General features: G+C 39.5%; 1 protein-coding gene across 2 annotated transcripts in view; it reads right to left on the bottom strand.

Moving 5' to 3' along the window:
* The window catches only part of zfhx3b (zinc finger homeobox 3b), a 344549-nt gene that overhangs the window by 140438 nt on the left and 183927 nt on the right, over positions 1 to 20184 (bottom strand). The window contains exon 8 of one of the 2 annotated variants that reach the window (XM_044349187.1): positions 13269 to 13633. The gene's annotated coding sequence lies outside the window, so the exon portion shown is untranslated. Of the gene's footprint in view, positions 1 to 384; positions 786 to 13268; positions 13634 to 20184 lie in introns of those variants that run through there. The other variant, XM_044349196.1, reaches the window with a different exon arrangement.

Below are 20184 nucleotides of genomic sequence, written 5' to 3'. Positions count from 1 at the left end.
TCTCGACACCCATAAGCCCCCCATACCCTTCCCCGATTCCACCGAAATGCACACAATTGTTTTAAAACCGTGTTTTTCAACGGTCAACTGCTTGGAAGAGGATCGCTGTCTTGCCCATTTCTTATCTTCCATTCATGAAGAGGAGAGGACGAACGCTGATGTAAACACAGGTAACGATACGAATAAAATCGAGAATAAACCAAACTACTTGCATGAAATGAACTTGTGATCGCCAGTCTTTTCTCAGAATATGAGAATAGCCAGCTCCGCTACACGTAAAACTACGAACAGATATGAAAAAGAGATTCAGATAGGTCTACAAGCGAAAAGAATAGGATCGTGGAAACAGAGAGGAAAAGAGACAAACGCAAAGTTGAAACTTACAATTTCTCGCTGCCGCTTTGTGATCCTCGCTTTTTAATCCAGTATTGAGATGATTTAGCTAAAGATCCCATCAAGGCAGTCCCCTTTTGGTCAGTTTGCGCTTAGGGTGGCAAAAGAAAGATCATTGTTGTTGCGGAGTGTAAAAAACGAAGTAGGTACTATTAGTTGTTAAAGGCAATATAAAAATAATTTGGATGCAAAGCAGGCGATGAGTCTTGTGTTAGAGGGAGCGAGGAAGAGGTGAAAGTGAGATCTGATGATTGAAAAGAAAAAACTCTTTGGATCTTTATTCCTGCTAATTAGTTTCCTGCAAAAAATGGCTGTGATTAATTCAGTGCGCATGTGCTTCATTACACAGGCACGAAGGGAAGGGCTAATTAGCCGCCTTCTGGATCAATAAGATTCAGCAAAGGAGAGAGCTCGGGAGAGAGAGGGAGGGAGAGAGGGAGGGAGAGGAGGGAGGGAGGGATGGATAGATAGATACAAGTAGAAAAAGAGGAAAGTAATGATCAGGAATTGAAAATATGGAATTAAGAACAGCGGAAAGTAAGAGTTTGATTAGACGGAAGACAGTGAAAGTTAATACTGGAGCATGCAGCCGCAGCAGGCAAAGCCCGACGCCACAGGCACAGCTTTTGCTCCGCTCTTTTTTTTTTCTTCCACTTTTTCAAACGTTTTTGTCCCAGTTTTTTGCGTTTTTGAATGAAAGATGTGCGCATACTTTGGCCACTGAAAATCCATAAACGGTCATGCTTTATTTTATTCTGTGTCTTTCAACTTGAGTCTGTCATTTTCAGTCGTGCCACGGCTGCACACACAGGGCTGTGTTTTTTCTGTTAGTTTGAACAACTTATTGAAATACATAACTGAGTGTCGGCGGCTGTAGTGGCGAAAATGGAAACGTGCAATTCTTCTGCATATTCTATTTATAATTATAGAAACAACTGTCATGTTTGTAAACAACTAAAACAAACATTTGCCAAATAATTGAAGCACGCAAAACGCGATTTCTACATGTATGTAAAACTGTACTGTAACAGTCACATAGAAGCTACCACAAGTATTGTAATCTGCAATGAGCAGAGTTTATCGTGGATACAGTGAGATCTGGATATTATCACAGCAAACAATGTATTTGAATTGATAAATATATATTCTAAGCATTAAGAGAAATATCACTTGCTCAGAGTTATAAGTTGATATCAAATCCTGTTGCGTAGCCTCAAATTTTGAACTTTTCTGTACTTTACGTGCTTCAGCCTGTACTCAGCATTTAGGGGAATCCCATTGTATTTTTATATTAAGATGGCATAAAAAGAATAATTTAACGACACAGGCTTGATGATAAGAGAAGACTTAAGTCCACTTTAATAAAACTTAAAGCAATATGTGTTCCTTTACACACTTATTAGTGAGTAAACGTGGATCCATTTCAATAAAAACAATAAAATGAAGACTCGTGACTAAATCAAAAAAGTGAGATCTTTGCAAAAATTATAGTACAGATTAAAGTGTGACGGAGAGGATGTGAGACGAGTCGTATTTACACTTACTCAAAATATGTGAAATTATCAGCTCAACTTCCAAATCAGGATAACAGGCTACTCTATAACGCTATTGTAATATAAAAGAAACTATTTATTTCAGTTATTTGATGGTATTCATAGCACAAAGCTTTAAATATTTTCCAGAGAAATTGGGAAACTCCTGAGAGCTGCTTTGTATTGGTACAGTGTGCAAAGCAAGTTCAGCTCTTTTTTTAAAAAAAAATTTCAATTTTTTTTTTATATAAATACTTGTTGAAGCCCCTTTCTATCTATATGGACGTGACGATTTATTTTAATTCTACAATACGTGTCGCGTATGTTTAAAGAATATAAATGGCCTCGGTTTATACTCCTTACACAGCACAGCAGTGAAAGACTTGTAAGTGCAGCTGTGACACACAGGGATGATGGGGAAACAGGTTATCGTGACATCTATTGCGAAACTGGTGGGAACATGTTGTCAATACGTGCAGGTTCTCTTAAATAATAATAACACTATATATGTGTGACAAGGTGACATAGTTGCATCAAGGTGTTTGCTGCAGCTCCGGCCTGTAGCCATTAAATTTGCTATAGTATGATATTATGGTCAGTGTCTCATTTCATTTTGATATGTTTCGTGATTAGGATTTTTTAAATGGCCGTATGATCAATACTAACATAGATTTGCTGAGGTTCTCTCGTTTGTTTTTCCTAATAATCTTTCCGTAAAGCCATTTGCCTCTGTAACTGATGTCCTCCCATGTCCTCGGTATGAAAGGACTGTATTGCAAAAATCAACCTTCGAGTCTCTCAGTGCTCTTTGTTATGATAATTTTATTGTTGATTCTCTGAGGAAATGGACAATCCCTCACTCTCAGTATGCACACTTTCTGTGCAAACAGCTCCATATAGAGTCCTGGTCCAGTGAATACAAGTAGCAGCTTCCACTGATCACATAACGTGCTGTGTTTATTGAAATAATACGGATTTGATCGTCAGCGCCTATATAGTGAATTCCGATACAGAGTTAATAGTTAAATGGCACATATACTCAAATCCAAACATTGTCCAAACATGCTATAGAAGTCACAGCAGCAATTATACAAGCATGTGTAAGACATAAGCAATAACTGGGTTCATAAAACGGCCTGAGATATTTATTTTTTCAGTCGTGTGTTTGATGGAAATGGAGAGCACAGATACATCTGATGGCTGTTTTTTTATTTTCTAAGATACATGTAAAGCAGCCTTTCGTGATGTTGCAGTGGTGATGATGCCTGATGAAATATACAGGCTATATTTTATATTTTTGCAAAGGCCTGTGACTTAATGTTAGAAAGAATATGAAAACCCCCATGGGACGCGACGTTTTTACAGATCCAATAGCACATATCCCCTTTAGAAGAAGCCTATGAAAATCAAACTTCTTATAATGTAGCCTATATGGCCAAGACCAAACACTCCCTCTCCATCTCTCCCTCTCTCCCTCTGCTGCTAAAATATATGGTGTGCTGTTACACGGCATTTCCTCCGCACTTGCCATCCACAAGCCGAGGCAGGCACTGATACCTGTTTTTAAGCAATGTAGCATCTGCTGTGTAGCATGCCTCTATCAGAAAAAAAAAACAACAAGAAAACTGCATCGCCCCGTCGAACAGTTCACATTTTTGCAGTGTGAGAGGCAGGCTGCAGGAATCTCGAGGATTTGCGACGTGTCTGCTCTCTCGGGAAGAAGAGATTGTAAAAATGAATAGGTTGAAAATAGCGTGCGAGAGGAGTTAAAGGGGGCTACGAGATAATAAAAGAGTCTGGTGTAATTTGAGGCTTGTAGGAGGCAGCTTTGAGCCAGTCAGTCGCCTAAAGCCTAACAATGCAAACTTCAGTTTACAAATTTATGCAAAGGCCTTGATTGACATTACTCCATCAGTGACCATATTGAGTATAGTGTGTAGGCTAAATCAAAAGAAGACCAGCCAGACGGAGCCCTTGATGCTTTTAGGGCCTATGCATCTCTGAAAAGGGAAAAAAAGGGGGAACTGACAGGGTCTGAAGCTTTTGTGTTACCAGCATTCAATTGCGCCTCTCTGTGGGAAGGATAACTGTCCACGTGCCAGCCTCAATAGGCATACATCGATGAGTGGCATTGCAAATTCAACACAACCTGTGGCTATGACAGCCCGTGGATATGACAAAGAAAGGCAGAGTAGCTTAAAATGCAAAATGCTCCGTAGATGTGGGGCACATGAAAGCGCTTGACCATCACCAGAACTGCAAGGAACAAAACAGTGATTCAGATAGAGGGCAAAGCACCATAATCGTTTCAAACGTGCTTGAACCGCTGCTCTGTGATGGGGATTTCGCTCATCAACATGCACCACTTGACAACTTTGAGAGAATTTTTATTTTAACGTTGGTAATTTAACTATATTTTATTTTATTTGGGAATCAGCTATTGGGTGTGTGTGTGTGTATGTGTGTGTGTGTGTGTGTGTGTGTGTGTGTGTGTGTGTGTGTGTGTGTGTGTGTGTGTGTGTGAGCGCGCGCACGGCAGCGTGTGTGCACGTGTGAACGCGCGTGCACGCACAATCCCAGACAAAGCACAAAGGGAAACAGAGGAAATGAGCAGGGGTGAAAGTATTTAAAGATAAAAGCTGCTATCGAGAAAAGTCATATAACTTTATAAAGAGATAACGACCATTATATTCCGAAGGATTTGGGGATTGAAGATGCTCATAGGCTGCAATATTAACAAGGAGGGTGTCAGTCATATGTTCAGGCTATGGTAAACAGAGATGAAAAGGGCATCAGACATTCTCCAGGAAACAGTCAGAATAAGATTATGATATCAAAATATTTTTAAATAAAAACCTTTTGTGGGTGGACTGGAAGCTCAAGATGGAACACAAAACAAACACGTTGGACTGGTTATTAAAATAAGATTTAAATTTGTATGTTATTTTAGTGATGAGGTTAAAGAAAACACACTTTGACAGATACATGCGACATCCAGCGCCTGTAGGTTGGATTCTCCACTCAGTGACCGCAGCTGGCTGATAAGTATTCCATATTTAATATGGAGGACAAACCTTTCTGAATTCATCGCAGCCTATTTTTTGTTTATGAAAAAGAGATTATCTACATTAAAAAAAAACTTTTTTCACATGACTTTAATTAAAAACATAGCAGTATCACTGTAATTTTTATAAAGCTTTAACTGGTAGGGAAAAAAAGCTTAATTATTTTTAAACAAATGTATATATTTTTATACTTTTTTTCATATTGGTCGTTCTTTGTCTTTTGATGATCCTCGGCTAAATGATACAGTCTAGGTTATGCTGTTTACCACTACATCATTGCACATGAGGGACTGGTGTCCGGCTCTCCATGTGTCTAGGGTGGATAGGGCAGCGCAGCCAGGTGCAATGGGAGCGCCCTCTTATGTTCAGCCTGACCACAGGGATCAAGCAGCGCATCAACTCTTTTACAGGAGCCAAGCGCCTGCGGACCAGCTGGCCTTTGCAAAAGCGCACCTTTGCCTTGTATTCATTACATAGGCTATTAGACTGGCCAGCGTGTAAATTATGTAAATCAACATGCCCAAGTTACGCGTGTTCAGGAGAGATGTAAGGATGTAGACTACCTTATATCTGAGCAGAAATCACAAACAAACATTTCACCACAACATTTGCCATTGACAGTGCATCCACTGTCCGAAACGGCCACACTTCATCAGTAGCCGCTTGACGGTTGAGGAGTGAGACAAGGAGCACAAAAGCCCAACAAAGATCACACATCAACTTGGCCTAATTAGGGGATCATCCTGCAGTAATCAGCACAGCTGATATACAAATCCATATTCAGGAAAAACAATATTTTGCTAAAGAAATCGTACATGTATTTAAAAAATGAACTTTTCAGGGTCGTGATAATTTGTAAATGTAGATGCTGCATTTTTTTTTACACTTAAACTCTGATGATTTTTCACCGTCATGCTTTAAGCATAACCTGTATCCCAGATGGACAGAACACACATCTCCATACAAACCTTTACTTCTATTTCTATATTTTACGTCGACTTTGTTTTCCAAAGCAGTGTTGGCAAATATTCCAATATTGCATCCACATGTGGCCTCGGATTTTCCCTTTTTTTATTCTTGTGTCATGTTTGGCACACAGGGAATGTTCTTGAAGGGAATAAAACTCAGTGTGGTGAATTTTTAGGGGAGCCTCATGTAAACTAAAACGTTTGTAACTGTGATTGCTGCTGGTTTCTATGTAGTCTTGTGTAAGCATGTGTTGTGGCAGAACATTTATTAAAACACTTTTTAACTGTTAGAAGATGCATACATGTAGAAATTCTGCAGAAGTGCTGTACTATTCATATTGGTGGATATTTTATTTAACATATTTTAAACATGTTGTTGTGTTCAACATATGTGTATTGAAGTTTTTTTTCATTATTATTATTTTTTATTTTTGTCCCAGAAGTTGTGTGTGTTTTATCATTGAAATATAATTTGCCTATTGATTTTCTGTTTGCTTGATTCTATGATTGCCTGTTTATAGACAATCTGTTTTTATTCAGTTTTGACGGGTATTTTTGTTTGGTGAGCCAAGTAAATATATTGAAATAAAAAATGAATATTAAATTCCTTCTGGACAAACTTCGATGTATTATCTGCATGTTTATTTTTACACCCTTTGACACTGAATCTCACGATTGAAATATTTCTAACGGAAAAGAGAAATTATTCTATGTTTGTTAATGTTGCAGCCAGCAACATAGCTGATAGTATATTCCTGTGTACAGCTTGAGTTGAAAAAAAAAAAAAAAAAAAACAAACAGGACCTGTTTTCTGCTGCTGGTGTTGTGATTTTAGAGTTTGAAATAGAATAAATGACGAGCGACCGTCTGGTCAGTCTGCCTCATTTACATGAGAAACAAGAAGGCATATCAATTCCTCTCTCTCATACATTTACTCGTCCTGCCAGTACTACCTTATTAATGACCCTATGCATTATTCAAAAAACAGTTTGGACGTTTGGATTTTAGAAAAATAGTCGTGTTAACACATAATCCATCCAAATCTGAAGTCTGTCAATATTTGAAATTAAAATGTCGTGAAACATCCAAAAATGTCCAGTGTTTTACTGACTTTACTTGATTGTGCAGATTATTTTATCGGAATCACTGCGGTTAAATCGAATAAAAGAACACACGCACGCACGCACGCACGCACGCACGCACACACACACACACACACACACACACACACACACACACACACACACACACACACACACACACACACGTACAGGTTCCAAAAAAATCAACGAGCGTGAATCTCCCTCTTTCTGTACCTCTCTTTCTCTGTCTCTCCCCCCCCCTTCCTCTGGGTGTCTGTGTGCATGTGGGATGGTTTATGTGTGTTTATGTGTGCGTGCGTGTGTGAGGGGGGGAGATGGGGGTCACTGTGTCGCATCATATTTTAATAAATATATATTTTTTAGATATATTAATTTTATCTTATTGTTATTACTGTTATTGATACCAAAGAAGTGCAGAAATAGAAATATCTCCCTCAAACCAATAATAAAAAAAAAACAACAAAAAACACACACACACACACACACAAAACTGTGTGAGCCTGCCAAGCCTCCGTCCAGCCTCATCACACCTCACCACTTCTTCAAGATCAGAGTACATTTTTAGAAGAAAATCATTTCCTAGCAGTTGAATTCAAACTAGTGATGGATATTATGATTAGCTGTGCAATCCATTTAAAACTCTGGATTTTGTATTTGTATTTTTTTTCTGTTTCTATTTGTATGTTTCAAAGAAGATGCCTTAACATTTTGCCTGCCATCAGATCTCAATATCATGCACCCAGATAAAAAAAAATCCCAAGTTCACGAATTGTTAAAAAAAAAAAAAAAGACTTTGTAATCAAATGCATGTGGACACTCCCAAATAAATTATGGCAAATTAAAAACATGGTTTACACGTGTTAGTCTGGAATTTGTCCACAATGTTAGAATTATGTGTTTCACGCCAAATTGTGTACTAAATATCCCAAGTAAAATACAACCTGAACTGAAGAACAATTTGTAAAGAAAGAAATAAGCACCATGAGGCCAGGCATACATCAAGGTCGGGGATGTATAGTAAATAATGGAGAAATCCTGAAAGCTGCTGTCACAGACTCTCGTTGAGAGACAGGCGGGACTCGTGGGGTTTTACGCGCTTTGGAGAGGCTCACTGAAACAGAGGGATCCCAAATCAGAGCCATATGACCACTCCAGGCAAAAGCAACACTAGCTGGTGGTAAACCGACCCAAACGGAACGGAGGATAATGCCAAACCTATTAAAAATGCCACTTGTGAGCTCGCTGCGTTTGCACTTAAATATAACAAACTTACAGTGAGTAATTTTCCTCGATGTCAAGACGAGCCCCCAAACAACACGACGAGATGAAAGATGACAGGTGGAAGCGACACAGAAGGCAAATACAGATCCGGGATTAACGCCAGGGGTCAAGTCCAAATCTTACGTCACAGCCTCGGATGCCTCAACATCGTAAATACAGTACAGTATATGGACTGGGTTAAACAAGACAGCAATAATTCAAAGTTTATCTGCTAATTTTTCATTAAAAAACAAATACACAACATCCAGAAAATGTAAAATAAGTATCAAGATGCTGTATGCATTTCGTGCACAGTGCTTTAAATAGTAAGCATGTATCTGTTAAGTTTAAAAGGCTATAAATACGTCTAATTACACACCCAATAGGTGATTATTGGAGAACGAATCAGATATAATGAGTTTTACAATTTAAATCAATGACGTTGATACGAAGACAGCAATGATGCCAATTGACGAATAATGATGAAGAGTCTATATAATGACAATAAAAGGATAAAATGGCTGCTTCTGATTTGCTTTTTTTCTTTACATACTGAGTGTCTGACTGTGAGGTGGACAAAGTTACTACACACACTAACAACCATGCGCTCAGTGGGGGCTGATATTCAAACAAGTGAGAGAAAGTGAACACAGACAGGGTGGGATCATGCAGAGTTTTACATGCATGGACTTTAACAAGTCATATCACACAATTCTCTACAACACCCGCTGATGTAAAGACAGCATCTATGTAGCATCTCAGAAACATCTGAAGCCTGGTGTGCTCAAACCTTCCAGAGCTGTGAGGGAGCCCCCAGGACCGAGAGACACCTGGAGTAATGTGTAGAAGTAATATCAGATGGTCAAAGCAACTGAGGCGGAATTACAGACGCTTAACCCCGATCAGCTCTCCTAAACTTTGCCTCTGTGGCAGGTGAGCCCACCCATATTTGCTGTGGGTGGTGGGGTGGGAGGGTAGGGGTCACGGAGCACTGTCTGTCCATCAAGCGGTTTGGCCTCTGTGCTCTAAATACCTCAACAGAGGTGACCCCCCCCCACCCCCCACCCCTCCCTTACAGCCTTAAGAGTTCCTGGAGCCAATAAAACTATGTGATTAGTGGGGCTGTTCCTTTTTTTTTAGGTGTTAGCTTGTTAAGGGACTTAATAGTGAAGGTGTTTACTTTTGCATGACAGACACTCTACAGGAGGGGTGGGCTAGGACCTTAAACATGGAGCCCTGCGCCAGTCCATCTACCTATGCTCTCTATGTTGTGTTACTATGTATGTGTATGTATGTGCGTGGCAGAAACACATCATCTGCCAGTTTCATGAGTTTTCAACTTGGTTTGAGTGCTATCACACTGACAGTCAGAGGCCTTGTCGGTCTGGCACAGGGGAGACACTTGTATCCTCGCTACCCGCACATCCCGCTCACATGGCCTGCTTTCCAGCTAAGGACACATTTATGTTATGAATTTCAGCATGTATGTAACAGTAAGCTGACCTCATTCCTGTGGTAGAGATATGACCCTTAATCCATTTCAAGCACATACTGTACATTTTGTTTAGTTCAATCAGTATAGGAGACACAGGAGGTTTGGTATGATAGAGACTGAATCAGGGCAGCAACAGTTCGTGTGCCCTCTTAACTGTGTTAACATACGCAGGCATTCGCACAAGTGTGACTGACATCATGTTAGAAGAAATTAAGAAGAGTGTAACACCACTTCTAATTCTGTCAGATATGCGGTTACTGAATAATTTGTAATGTTTTGCATCTCTACAACCCTGTAGTGTATCAGCTGAATCTAATCCGGTTAAACAAGTTGTTTTGTTGCTTATGAGGGCAAAAAGATATCAACATGAAAAATTGTCTTTGAATTCTAAAAGGTCATACCCTCCCTGTGGTCAAATGACAGACAGTGATGTGATATTCTCCTTCATAGCTCAGAGGATAAAATGTGGGCACTGGATCACAGACACACATTAATTCACTTCATGACAGCTTGAAAATTAATATGGAATCATCAAGTTGGTGTCTTGCACATCTTGAACTTAAATTAGAATTGAATTTGTGATTATCTTATGCCTAAATTTGCTATTTTTGCAAAAGGATTTTGCCATACAGTAATGGTCGAAACATGTTAGGGTCATGGTGCTGTGGACAGAACCTTTTTAATAACCCTTTGAGACTGTTTTGTAACAGGTAACTAATTGATTGAAGCTTCCCAAAGTCCAACCGATAATACATAACAGATTTCTGCACACTGGGATTGTGTTTTACAAAAATAACCTCTCAGTCTGAAAGAATAGGAACACACACAGTTTTCCAACTGTGAAATGTTTGCATTTAAATGTGATCCAAATCCATATTTTTCTTCTATTTGGAGAATGTAAGTCAAACATACAACCAGCATTATCCAGACTTTGAGTACATCTGTTGGTCAACAGTGTGTAATCTTGAGCCTAACAGAGTTTGGTTTGTATTTTTGTGGATGTATTGCATTTTCTATCTTGTATTTATAGATGATGTGTATTATTTGACTATTTCAAATCTATTTTTCTCTGTATTGAAATAATAAGACATCTTGACTCTGAGGTGGCACATGACAAGAAAAGATAAGGACTACACTTTTAATTGTAAACTGAACCATCAAATGATGAAATGAGTAATAAAGTGGACTTGATATTTTCAACCAACTTCCAAATGTGTGAGACCTTACTTGTGATGACAGCTTTTAGATTCACCATTCTGAATGTTTCGATACACATCCAGTTACAAGTATATATCGCAGTACAAACCAGAATCAACTGTATTTCTCTGTAAGCTACAACACAACTGCCTGAGCCATGCACTTGTGCACTTTGAACATTCACATGAGATATAAAGCATGTAAAAAGAATGATAACCTGTGTTTTGTCTATTTTTTGATCTTATGTTTTTGAATATGTGCAAATATATTTCCTCGGGAAGAAAGGGGTGTGGGGGTGTGGGGGTGTCTCTGTGTGTGTGTGTGCGTGTGTGTGTGTGTGGGGGGTGTATTCTGTTTAGAATTGTAAATGTATTGCATAGGCCCTGCTGTCCAATTACATATATCTTTCATGTATGAAATCATGCATGTCTTTTTCTCTAAAAGGGGGAGGGCTGGCACAAAGGGAGCAACCCCTACTGCAGAAGAGCAGTGTGTGCAACCCACATGAAAAATAAGGTCTAGTGTCGGAGCCCTGGAGCCCTGGGCAAGGAGTGCAGCTCCATCAGCGCACAGGCCAGGGAGGGGAGCTGCTTTCCCCCAGACTGGAGCCCTCTCCACTCCTGACTCCTGCTGCATTATTGTTGTCCTATTGTGAGGCAGCTGACCCTTTGGGCCCTAAATGAGACTTAATAGAAAATACATTTCAGATCACGTCCTTAATTAGCTCCACAACAATAAATATTGTTTCTTGTGCTTTCAAGTGTTTTATTTTCCCCTTTACTAAAAATAATCTTTTAAGATGCTGGTGAAAGAAAAAAAAAAAAAAAGGCTGTTTATTTATTTATTTTCTCCATTTTCTTCATTCTTATTTTCAAAACAACGACTTACTGCTGGGTACTAAATTTCAATGACCCAAATTTTGTGAAATTACTTTGAACTTTTCAAACAAAAGCTCTTAAGATCCTTAACGACATACAGTAACTCATCTCATTGAGCATGTCCTGCCTCTTTCACTGTCATTTTTTATTACAGTATATTCAATTAATTGTGTAAACACTTTTTCATTTTAATTAGGCCTATTTTCAGAGCAAAATAATAACACATTTCTCTGTAGATGAGGAGCTAAAGTTAGCTGTTTTAGCTTTTGTATGATGGGGGGAAGATGCTTTGCCACACAAGAACAACACCTTATCTTTATATTCTTATATCAGGGCCTATTTGATTCCAAGTCATTGCCTGAGAAAAAAATAAAATCATAGAGATTTCCTTATCAAGCAGAATAATTTAATATAGTTCAAATCCTGGGACCTGGGATCAGGTCTTAATCACATACTGAAAATGTGTTTTCAGTCTTTTGCAAAACAACTGGGAAACTAGACCCTAATAAAACTCGAAGAGTGAAGCTGAGTGAAATAAATTTCAAAGTCACTCTGGAAATAGTCATTTCACAACTATGTGCTATGAAGCCCAAAAATGTGCAATTTTTGCATTTTTTTTTTTCAAAATTCAAGCACATACAGTATATCTATTCTTATACACACCAGGTACACAGATACAAAACACAACATACACCCACCTGTACACAGTCACAAACAGCGGTGACATTTTATCAGCTAGAAGATTACTTTAGTCCCCTTAGAAAAGTAAAAACACCCATGTCTTGGAACATTCACACATCCCATTACTGACAGCATTACTGATAACTGTAGAAAGCGTATATTAGAGTGTATACGTGTCATTGTGTGAAACCGTAAATAAAATGAATTTCCTATCCATGTGGAAAAAAAAGGGTTTTGCACATAAACATATGTTGGTCTGCAGGTTTATGTGCGAGTATAGCGTGTGTTTGCATGTCCATACAATTTGACACAGACAGTAATGAGCACATGCTTCTGTATATAATGTGTGATGCACCTAGTCATATACGCCAAGTCCTGTCATGTTTCTAGCCCATTCCCTCTCACTGTGGCTGGTCATTGGCCAAATCTGCAAAGGGGCCAGGGAGGAAACTAGAGTGAGCGTCTATCAACCAAACAACGTCAACATATTCAGAGCCTCTAATCCGAGAGGAACAAACAGGTGAGCAGAGCATGAAAGCAGGGCATTTATCAGTCAGCCTTTCCTTTACACCAACTCTGAAGGCAAGCTAACTGTGTGGGGGACACAGACTGGGGACAAGTTAGCTTCAAAGCCCCGAGGAAGTTAAAGGGCTTAGGGCTTGGACAGCAGGAGCAAGGGGGACTTCATAGCCTTACCTGATGGGGTTTTTGGTCTGAGTTGTGACCACACGGAAGCCTCTCTGACTGCGTTTTCTTTTCAAGTGTCTGTTTGAAGTCAGCAGGCAGAAAGGTCACGCCCTCTTGGTCACAGCAGGCTCGTCGAAGCAATGGTGGATGGCCAGCTGCTATTGCTAACGTTCAGACTTTCGTCTCTTTCTTTGTATACACAAAAAATAATAAAGGATAATGTAAAGCTATTGATCCGGTGCCTGGGCACCTTAAGAAGTTTTGGTGATATACTCCTAGAATTCCAGGTATTTCCAGGATTTTCCAAAGCTATGTGGTTTGGGATTTAAGGACTCCCAGGTCACAAGAAGAACAAATCAGGATGACACCATCACCTGGAACAAGAGACAAAAAAGAAAGAAAAACAGAGTCATAAATACGTTTTGTGCATATTTGAATAACATGATAGTATAAAGCACAGTTTCATTGCAGTCCTGTAACAGAACCTATAATTTCTGTACCCCATCCCTGAAATCTGAGCACATAATAAATGTCTTTCAGGAGAAGCAAACCAGAGCAGTATGACTTCCATCAAGACTGCAAAATTAATCATCTGTTTTTAGAACCAAGAAAATTAATCTATGGTTATTTGTATCCTACTACTGCTGGACAGCCTCTTATGATTTCAAGATTATCTTTAATAGCAAATGAACTGCTGTGAGTAATTTCTCTTCACATATCACTGAAGACTTTTAAAATGAGAAATGAAAAAGATTTCCGGAGAAACTTAATTTTCCTGTAACCAGAACAAGACATATTCCTGTAACAGCATATATAATTGCCTGTTCTGCAGAGGATCTCCTGTATACAACAACAAAGTCTCATAGACAATATATATTTATTCAACTGTCAATTCCAGCGATGAAAAAAAAAAAAAAAAAAAAACATGCAAAAAAAAAAAGACTTTGAATTCCACATGGGCCTGGTTTGTGAAGCTGGGTAAATATGCTTGTCATATGTTCCAATAGTTCCACAGCGACAGAGATTTAGTTAGGGAATACAGGCGGGAGAGGCAAACAGTTTGTGATAACTGAATAGCTCTTTTGAAGCCACTTCCATTTGGAAACATTGTGCGATTATTTTTACCTCTGTGGTTAGACTTGAGTTAAAGCCCATGCTTAATTGTTCCCAAGAGTTCTTATTGTGGTGCTGATAAGGAGCTCAGGGAGCAACATTTAAAACTGCAACAAAAATAACTAGACTCTTGCTTATTGGCCACAGGTCTACAAGAGTGACAATAGAGGATCGACCCAGCAGAGAGAGAGAGACAGAAAGATAGGTAAAAAGAGAAGAGAAAGAGAGACAGACAGGCTGGGGCAGAGGTCGTATAGTTATGAAGGGATTGCATCTGAAAGGTTTCTCTCTGATCTGATTTTAATGTTTACACAGCATTGGGTGATACTCTCATGATTTTTGAATTATCAATTTAAATGATCCTTTTCAGCTATCATAAATAAAGTGTACAGTACATTAGTTGCTAATCAATAAATTCATTATTTTTATGACAGTGTTTCGTCAGCAGTTACTGTAGACACAAAGCAGCGCTGTTAATTTGTTGTCTCACTTCTTCTTCTCTTTCGCTCTGTCCAAGGCCACGACTTCCCGGTTTGTCAGGGCGACCTGTGGGAGTGTGTATGTGTCGGATCAATAGCCCACCCACAGCAGAGCCGCGGGCCATCCCTGACCTGGGCTATTGATTAGGCCTGGCTCAGCTGCCAATAGCAATGTGCTGGATGTGACACCAGGCTAAGACAGGAGCTGAGGAAGGGGGATTCTGAATTGCCAGTGGCAGCCCCACAGCACACCGCAGATAAAAGTCAATTCCACTTAACCAAATCACTGACAACTAAATAGTTAGCAGACAGAAGAATGCCGAGAGTCTCTGATGGCAGCAGCTGGATGGCTTTGGGGATTTCCTAGCCCCTGACCTGTGTCGGGGAGCACAACAGGCCATGGGAGAAACAGTGTGACATACACAGGCCTCTATTTGTGCAGGCAACATGACCTCTGCCTGCGTGTCAGTCTGTTTATCTTTTAATCTGATCACTTCTTTGTCTGCAAGTCGCACCTGTGTCATTAATACATTAGGGAAATATTCTATCAGTAGCTCCTTCTAGATCAATTATCTATTATTATTCCTATACATTAGGAGGTTTTTAGGTCATGATTGATGTTTGCTGGCTTTTTTTTTTAAGTATGTGTAAATTAATTTGCAAATGCATTGATTGAATCTTTTTGAAGATATCTGAGGAATGATTTTAAGCTACAGAATGTTGCTTCCAGTAAAGAAAAAAAACACAGTTGTTGTGTTCATAATTAAATCATTCTGGCGGCAGATCATCAGATTTTTAAGAGCAGGTATTAACCGTAAGCTTTGCAGTCGTGTTTCCTGTGGCTGCATGCACAGATGTAATGCAGTCCTGCTGAAGTTGTCAGACTCCTTTCGATCCGTCTTGCTCCCAGTCATTACCAGTCCATATTAGAGTAGTTTACATGTCACTTTACCGGTCCTTTGCCTCGTGAATGTAATTCTGTGGCTACTGCCTCCTTGTGCATTCAGCACCTATCTATGGCTCCATATCTCTCCCAGTAATTGCTGAGTGACAGAAAGGCAATACTGACCACTTCATTATAGGACAGCCAGACTGACTGGACACTGGCCTCTTGGCTCTAGGTCACTCTGGCCAGACTGACCTTATCTGCCCAGGTCGTCAGGGGTCAGTCACCCAGAATTTATAAGGACTTTACTAGAGTTGCCGTGGGTGCCATACAGCAAGGTCGCCTGACCCTGGTGGACTGCTTATATCAGGTATTGATTGCAGTTTGTCTACTTCAGTTGAGGCCGGACTAATCTCCCAACACTAGGGTCTCAGGGGTAAAGGCTTCAGTGTAAAGTTAAGTATTGGAAGTAACAAGAGTGATGGTTGGGCGAGTGGATACTAGTGACTATAAGAGGGTAACAACAAGAGTTCTGGGGCTTTGGGGTTTTAAAAAAAAACAATATGTGTAAGAACAGTGAGATATAGTAGCGGGACTGGATGTAACACTACTGTTCAAACCTGGAAAAAGGCTCTATTCTTAGGGTGCACTTGGGGGATGAAGTTGTGTGCATGACAATATTATTGCGTAATGAAGTGAAGGATGTTATAGAAAGATGTATTGAGCAACTGCAGTACTGTACTTTCACTGAATATGGGTCTGCAGCGTGATAATCTGTCTGTTCTTGCTTCCCTCCAAAGAAATGGACAAAATCCCAATCACAAGTATGTATGAACTCACCACGTAAACTAAATAAAACTGTTTTCTGATTCTTGCTCCAAAGCTGATTAAGTTAAAATAAGATAGCATTCATCTGTATTTGTTCAAATTATCAGTAGTTATTCCAAGGAAAAGTCTTTAATCCAGCTGCGGAAACAATTAGCTGTGAGTCTTTGTGTCTACCATCTTTACAGCATATGGATAAAAATATGTGTAATTGTTTGTCTGCAACTAAATGTGTATTTGTGCGCGTCTGTAGCAGCTTGTGTCTGTATGAGACCCTTTATGTACATACTAAAGCATCCCTGATGCTCGTTAGATCTTGTCTCTCGGCAGCTGCTTGGCACCATTCATATTAAATCACAATAATGGCAGATGAGCTCTCGTGCTAGAGAGACAAGCATCTATTTGAAACTGCACTTTATTACACTTTGTTCCTTTTAATCAAAAAAAACTATGAGAAAAGATAACCCGGTTTTAAAAATCCCAGATAAACAGCAACGATTGCATCTTTAAATAATAAATGATCCCCTGCCTCTTACAGACGGGAATATAACTGAAAATAATTGAAGACAACAATGTCCTATAAGAGCACCACTCGAGCAGTGCTGATTCAGAATCCCTCATAACTTCAAACATTCAGTCATAAAGTATGGATAATCCGCAAAAGAAAGGCATGCGTCTGTTTACAATTTCCTTCTAATTAAGGCTACAGGACGGGGTCTACCTTTGTTAAAGTTGATGTGTGTTTGTTAGACTTCACGAGAAACTGTACCACTGGCAAATTAGGAGTGGAATACAAAACGAAACAAACAATAACACTCTAATATGATCTGCAGTCAAGGAATAAATATTTCACAGTCTGTCTACATTTGACACACTTTCAGTTGAGAACAAAGGATTCCTAAACAACAAATTTCCCAAACTTGGTCTTAAGACAATAACCTTTCTGGCCTGTATTAATAAACAAACTATGGTAGTGACTTCTACTTCACAACCGTGCATGTAATCTGTCCTCAGTTTGTTTGGAATTTAAGGACACATTGTTACCAACAAATTTCAGAAACAGATGGAGACGGATCAAGAAGTTAACAAACAAAGAAACCCAGAGTAAGCCAATTCAGGAAGCTATGGCATGTTTAAAGATGCGCACAAATACAATGAATGGAGCAAAACAAAATGGTGTTCTACTTTATAACTACTGGTATCCAACACTGATTAGACTGTACACGAGTGAATCACTGGTATTGTTTCCATATCCTTGAGATGATTATGCATTTTACTGTACATGGCCATTGGTGGGGGTGAACTAAAGAGTATAAAAAAATTATGAAAGCATCTTGCTGATCAAGGTGATGTTTTCCCATTTTCGCTCTGTGAACCAGGCTAACAGTGTGCTGTGTGTCTGAGAGGGATAAGGCAGTGCTTGATGATTAATCACTGGACATAATAAAGCTTCTCACCATGAGCACACAGTCCAGCTGATTCTATGATATGATTGGGGCCGATTAGAAAAGAGAAATAATCATTCCTTACAGTGCATTCATAGTACACTCTAATGATATCTTCTGATTGGACCTTGCGGGGAAGATAATAAGGGCCGTCTTCAGAATGGACTCTAAGATTATTTCTTTAACTTCATGAAATGGGGCCACGGGCCTGGATGCTGCAGATTTGAGGATTAAGATAAGCTGACCTTTCACATTATGTTGCCATGTATAAAAGATGAAGTTTACAGTCCCTCATCACATTAGACCTTATCAATGGTTAGAGCCTCTGTGAAGTCCCTTTGAACATCACAATGGTTTTTCTGGCTGGTATACAACAGGCCTTTACCCCCTAGTGTGGGATTACTGTGCTAGTGCGTGTATGTGTGTGTGTGTGTGTGTGTGTTGTATGCGGGTGGTGTGGACGTGCACGCTCGCTTGTTTGGACAATACTCTAGTACTAATCCAGTGTAAAAACTTTATTCTATCTGCTTCTTTTTCATGGTCATGTGGGATATAAAAAAATGAACAAGTAGATCAAGATTGGTAAGTATAACAATAATGCTTCCATGTTAAGCATTAAACAGGTTTGGCAGCAACAGAAAAGACAAATAGTGCATTATTTCTAGCAAACATATCGATATATATCAAATATTTTATCTTTCACACAGCAACACAGCGTGGCTCAGCCCTTGGATGCCAATGTTAACTCCTCACAACGGTGGGACGGGCCACTCTACCGTGTCAGTGAGACATAAGAGCAGAACAGCAGAGAGCATCTAACTTCCACAATTCTCCAAATTTGTCTCTGTACTGTCATCATAAAAAGTTACTAAGTCTGGTATTGACTCTTAACATGTCTGTTTTCTTTGAAAAAAAAAAAGAAAAACCTGTCAAATGGAAGGCAAAGTGTCACTTGTTTCAAATGCAAACCAGCATGTTTAAAACATTTTCTTGGATCAAGTGATGTTATGTTAAAACTAGAGGAGTAACCCACCTGTCAATTACACATACTGTCACTTGTTTCAATCTCAAAACAAGTGAAACTATATTTGAAACAAGTCAAACGATCTCACCTCAGTGGCACATTTGTTTTCTTTTGTTTTGAGGCAGACAAAACTAAATTGAACTGAATAACTTAAGTTTTTTACAAAATTATGGGTGCTCATAAGCACTCCGATAGATGTCTGTCCCAGAACGAGGGAGTGACACTTTTGGATCAGAACCATACTCTTCCATGTGCTGGACTGAAGAGCTTTAGGGTTTTACAGGCATCAGACTACTGGCCAACATCTCCAGGCTCCTTTGATATGGGAGGCATTGCTTACCCATATAACTTACAGCCCAGCTCTGCAGGGACTTATTTTTATAACCTCTATTATTTTCTATCATAAATATTCAAATCCAGATCTTAAATCCCAAGCTTAGTGAGAATAGCCAAAAACAACACGCAGCTCTTCAGCTTCCCCCAGCTCTCGCTCTTCTATAGAAAATCATTATGAAGATGAATACAGAAATCAAACAGAATGCTGAGACGAGACTGTAGGACCCCGTAAAAATAATGCACTCATATGAAAGACTCGGGATGGAATTTTTGGTCAAAGATCTTGGGCTTTTTTGTTCTTTATTTGTTTGAGCATTTTGACACATTCTGCATTTCCTCCTTTTGGCTGTGAATTAATATTTGCAGCTTGAATATTAATCCTGATTCAGTGCTGGATTAGTTTGCTATTGTCCCCTCTGTGCTGAGCCCTAAATAAAGGCGCTGACATGGAGAGGAAATCTATACCTCTCTGCCCTGCAAACAAAGACCTCTGCACCCAGAGATAACACATGTCCCTGCAACACAGACCCCCCTACTCTACCCACATGCTGGATCCTCCATCTCCCTCTCCCTTTTCTTCCTCCCTCAACTCTCAATTCCCCATTTCCCCTTCTCCTCACCACTCTCTTCCTCCCTGTCTCTCTCTCTCTCTCTCTCAGAAAAACTTTGCCATGGTAGATTTGCAAGGCAATTGTGCCCTTAAACTGCGCCTCTTCCTCAGCTTATACCATGCATTTTCCAGAGTTTATCAAAGAATACAATGGGGTTATGCTTTCACCATTATTCTCCAGGCAAGAACAGTAATTTAAATGCACCA

This window comes from Thunnus albacares, chromosome 1, assembly GCF_914725855.1.
Source record: "Thunnus albacares chromosome 1, fThuAlb1.1, whole genome shotgun sequence".
NCBI classification, from domain to species: Eukaryota; Metazoa; Chordata; class Actinopteri; order Scombriformes; family Scombridae; genus Thunnus; species Thunnus albacares.
Note: the sequence above shows the minus strand (reverse complement) of the source record. Positions and strands in the feature narration are given on the sequence as shown.